Genomic DNA, 5,743 nt, shown 5'->3' on the forward strand with positions numbered 1-5,743 from the left:
ACAACTCTGTTTCTTACTTAACCAAGAGACTAATCTATTTCCAAGAAAGAATGCTCCGATGGTGGTGCTTTTTCTATCATCCACATCTCTTTCCCAATTTGCATCTATGTATGCACATAGATCAAAATTTTCATCTCTAGGATACCATAATCCAAGATTTGCAGTGCCTTGTAAGTACTGGAAAATCCTTTTTACTATTGATTCATCATTTTCTCTAGGATTACTTTGAAATCTAGAAACAATACATACTGCATTCATAATATCAAGTCTGGTTTGTGTCAAATACAATAAACCTCCTATCATAGATTTGTATCTAGTTTGATTAACAGGTGTAGATTCATCCCTTTGAGATAATTTGTCATTTGTAGTCATAGGTGTGCTTACCGGTTTAGAGTTCTCCATCCCAAATTTCTTTAGTAACTCTTTCAAGTACTTGGATTGACTCAAAAATATACCTTTGTCAGTCTGTGAAATCTGCAATCTTTAAAAGAATTTTATTTCTCCAATCATAGACATTTCAAATTCTTGCTGCATTTTAATAGAAAATTCTTTACATAATCCATTTTCTCCTCCAAAGATTATATCATCAACAAATTCTTCTATAATCAAGATGTCATCATTAGTTATTTTGTAATATAAATTGTTGTCTACATTTCGTTTAGTAAAACCAATCTTTAAAAGATACTTATCCAACCTTGCATACCAAGCTCTTGGGGCTTGTTTCAATCCATACAGAGTTTTTCTTAACCTGCAAACCATATCATTGTCATCTGTCAAAGTAAATCCATCAGGTTGTTCAATATAGACTTCCTCTTCAAAATCTCCATTTAAGAATGCACATTTAATATCCATTTGATAAACTTTGTAGTTCTTGTGAGCTACAAAAGCCAAGAATAATCTGACTACCTCAATTCTTGCTACCGGTGCAAAGGTTTCATTATAATCAACTCCCTCTTTCTGAGAATATCCCTTACACACTAGTCTTGCTTTATTTCTGACAACCTTACCATTTTCATTAAGTTTGTTTCTAAATACCCATTTGGTTCCAATTATATTTTTATCTTTAGGTCGGGGAACTAATGTCCAAGTATTATTTTTCTCAATTTGTTCTAATTCTTCTTCCATAGCTTTAATCCAAAATTTATCTTCACATGCCTCATTAATAGATGATGGTTCAATTTGAGAAATAAGACATACCTCTTCATTTGCCAATCTTCCTCTTGTCATAACTCCTTTAAATTTGTTTCCAATTATCTGATCTTCAGAATGATTTAATTTTTCATACCGGGGTGTCTTAGTTTGTTGTTGTTCTTCAATTACTATGGAATCCTCTGATGGTACAGGGGTAACTGGATCTTCATTCTGTATTGGTGGATTAAGTGTAGGTTCATTTGTCACAATTTTTGTTTCCAGTTCAGAATCTATATACCTTGAAGTTCCTCTGAATTGTTCATCGATTTTTACATTTGTACTCTCAACAATTTTTTGCAATCTCTTATTAAAACATCTATATGCCTTGCTCTTAGATGAATAACCAAGAAATATTCCTTCATCACTTCTAGGATCAAATTTGCCAATATACTCATCTCTTCTAATAAAACATTTACTTCCAAAAATTCTAAAATACTTAAGAGTAGGAGTATTACCAAAACATAGTTCATGAGGGGTCTTACCAGTTTCACCTTTGATGTGAACTTTGTTGAATGTATAGATGGTTGTGTTGACTGCTTCTCTCCAATATACATGTGGTAAATTTGCTTCAGATAACATACTTCTTGCTGCATCCAAGATAGTTCTATTTTTTCTTTCAACAACACCATTCTGCTATGGTGCTCGGGGTGCTGATAGCTGTCTTCTGATTCCATTCACTTCATAGAATGTATTAAAGTCCTTAGATATGAATTCTCCTCCTTGATATGATCTTAAACATTTGATTTTCTTACCAGTTTCATTTTCAACCATTTCTTTGAACAGTTTGAACTTTCCAAGTGCTTCTGATTTTTCTCTGAGAAAAGTAACCCAACACATTCTAGAATAATCAACAATAATTAGCATGAAATATCTATCACCTTGTAAGCTTTTAGTTCTAGCTGGACCACATAAATCAGTTTGAATCAAATCAAGAGCATTATTGGATTTTTCTGGAATACTTTTGAAACTTGCTCTAACTTGTTTTCCAAATTGACATTCCTTACAAATTGTATTGTGAGGTTTTACAATTTTAGGTAGATCTCTAACTGCCTTAGAAGTACTGATTTTTATCATGCAATCAAAGTTTACATGACATAGTCTCTTATGCCATAACCAACTTTCATCTATATGTGCAATCAAGCATGCCTTTTCACTATTATTCAAATGAAAGATATTACCTCTAGTCTGATTACCGGTTGTAATTTCTAAACCAGTTCTATTCATGATTTTGCATTTTCCATTCTTAAATAGTAACTGAAATCCTTTCTCAACTAATTGACCAACACTTAAAAGATTATGCTTTCATCCTTCAACATAGTAGACATTGGCAGTGTTATGCTTACCATCAAGAGATATTGTACCCTTACCTTTGATTGAACAGGCTTTGTCATCTCCAAATCTTACTAAACCTCCATTGTATTCTTGAAATTTCAAGCATTTACCTTTGTCTCCTGTCATATGATGTGAGCATCTTGAGTCAATGATTCATTCATCCTTTACTTCAACTTTAGCTGCTAGGGCTTGTTCTACCGGTTGAGCAGTAGGTGCCGGTTGATCTTCTGTTATAGCAACAAAAACCCATCCCTTATCGGTTGGATCCTCATCAGAATCATCAGTTACACCTTCATCAGCAATGTAACAAGATTTGTCTTTGTTCTTTTTAAATCTATATCTCTGATATTCAGGATTAGGCTTGTATGTTCTTCTAGCTTCTTCTCTTAGTCTAGCATGTCTATCAGGGCATCTCGAAGCCATATGACCAATCTTATTGCAGTTAAAACATTTAAAGGGTGCTTTACCTTCATATTTACTTCCAACTGGACCTTTAGGCATTTTTCTTGCAAATAGTGCTTCAAGTTCTTCAAGTTCTCTTGCATAAAAGGCTTTCCAATCTGATTTGTCAAATGATGGAGTAGATGATGTTGATGCTTTAAAGGCCAAATCTGTCTTTATAGTAGCAATAGGACCAAATTCCTCAATTTCAAAGGCTGAAAGTTTTCCAATTAATGTATCCCTAGTTACTGATGTATTAGGCATTGTTCTCAACTCATTTATAGCAGTAACCTTCATTTTATATACCGGTGGAAATCTCTTAAGATTTTTGAAACAATTTCATCCTCACTCAAGGTTCCTCCACAACATTTAATACCCAAAATAATTTCATTTACTCTTTTCATAAAAGCAAAAATCCTTTCATCTTCTTCCATTTTCAGATGTTCATACCTGACTCGGAAGCTTTCAAGTTTTGCAATCTTGACTGTGGAATCTCCTTCATTCAGTGTTTCCAAATGATCCTAAATAGCTTTAGCAGTAGACCTATCTGATAATCCCATGATTTGTTGATCTGATAAAGCGCTCAGAAGTGCTTCTCTTGCTTTGCAATCATTCTCCTCATCTTTAGCTAAGGTAGTTGGAGCGGTCTGACTAGCTACGGCAGCAGTATAACCATTCTTTGTAACTTCTCAGATGTCTTTACCAATGCAATTCAGATGTGTCTCCATCCTAATCTTTCATATCCCATAGTTGGTTCCATCAAGTTTAGGACTATCCTTCCTGAAATAATTAGTAGTCATTGGATCTCCTCAAGTTGTTAAACTTCTGCAAAAGAGGACTAAGCTCTTATACCAATTGTTAGGTCCTGGAGACAACTGAGGGGGGGGTGTGAATCAGTTGTCTAATAAATTCAAACCAAAAACAACTCAACCAACTTAATGCTTAATACCGATAAACCAGTTAAGTATGTCTGTAGTCAGTGTTAACAGTTAATTGCTATACCGGTAAAGATTAATGCATGAAGCATAAACACAAAGTCATCCACAACACATAACACCAATATTTCTACAAGGAAACCCTGTAAGGGGAAAAACCATGGTGGGAAACCTTACCCACAATCAGAGGATACTACTGTAGATAGTAAGTGTACATAAATGGGGTCTGCACATGCAGAAAGGCCAATAGCCTAGACCTCATTGCTCAATCACAAAATGGGAGTCACACTGACTACAGTTGGATGGTTAAATCCAATAAGAATGTACTGCACAAAATAGCATCTTCATATGCTGGATTCAGTACTGGTGTAATGCTAATATGCTTCCACAAAAACCTAGCTTCACCTTAAAATGATGTCTTCATGTATAGCTCTGCTTAATCTCGCATATACCTTCTCACAATTCTTTTTCGCATTCCACATTCGATCTTACAAATAAGATCTTACATTTATACCATAACCTAAGACCAATTTTAGTAGGTCGGCTCTACAAGATATTACAATAAAAACATTTTACAAACAATATAATATCCGATGCAATAACTGATTAAACATGTCGGCTTAAAGCATTTACAACAATAATAAATCATTTCCATTGCGTGCCATGCTGATCTGGAAAAGATAAACCTGCCGGTGTAACCCTAGGTAACCCTGGACCTATTTGTCGGTAAAAGAAAATATGCAAATATGAATATACCAATGATTAATTCTTCAAAACAAAGTGTCCACATGATGTCTTTGACATTACCAAGTGTCTTCCATATCATTCCAAGTGTCGATGATCATTATATCCTATCGGTGAACCATATACCAGTAACTGTGCAATAGTTACTTGCTTGCTAGTGAATGCTGTTGGATCTCCAGAGTGCTAGTGCTTTAGTAGGTGTTGACATCAATGACAAAACCATACCAAAATACTAACACAAACTTGGGTTTGGAAAGCGCAAGCTTAAAAAAGAGGTTTAAAGAGCACAATGTGCATCAAAACTGTATTTTGAAGCTAGCGGCTTCAGAATTAGAACTTGCAATTTGAGGCTTGTTGTCTCCAAGGACCGATTTTGATGCTTCAAAACTCGGGTTCCGAAAGCACAATCTTGAAAATAAGGTATTAAGAGCATGATGTGCGTGAAAATTGTGTTTTGAAGCTAGCACCTTTGGAATTGGAAGTTGCATTTTCAAGCTTGTTGTGTCTCCAAACACCCACTTTCATGATTCAAAAGTGGAGGTTTTGCAAGAAAAATCTTCATAATCAGGTATTAAGAGAACAGTGTGCATCAAAATCACTTTTTGAAGCTAGCGGCTTCAGAATCACAACTTGCATTTTAAAGCTTGTCGTGTCTGCAAACATAGATTTTGATGTTTCAAGGGATTTTGAAAGCACGAGCTTCAAAATGATGTTTTTAGAGCAAGATGTGTGTAAAAATCTTGTTTTGAAGCTAGCGGCTTCGGAATCTGAACTTTTGTTTTCAAGCTTGTTGCGTCTCCAAACATTGATTTTCACACTTCAAAACTGGGCTTTCCAAAGCACAAGCTTAAAAATCAGGTTTTAAGATCAGGATGTGCATCAAAATCGCATTTTGAAACTAGCGGCTTCAGAATCAGAACTTGTGTTTTGAAGCTTGTTATGTCTCCAAACTCCAATTTTGATGCTCCAAAACTAGGGTTTTCAAAGCAAAAGCTTCAAAATAAGGTTTTAAGAGCATGATGTGGGTGATAATCGCATTTTGAAGCTAGCAGCTTCGCAATTGGAACTTTCATCTTGAAGCTTTTAGTGTCTCCAAACAT

This window comes from Cryptomeria japonica, chromosome 4 (assembly GCF_030272615.1).
Source record: "Cryptomeria japonica chromosome 4, Sugi_1.0, whole genome shotgun sequence".
Classification (NCBI taxonomy): Eukaryota; Viridiplantae; Streptophyta; class Pinopsida; order Cupressales; family Cupressaceae; genus Cryptomeria; species Cryptomeria japonica.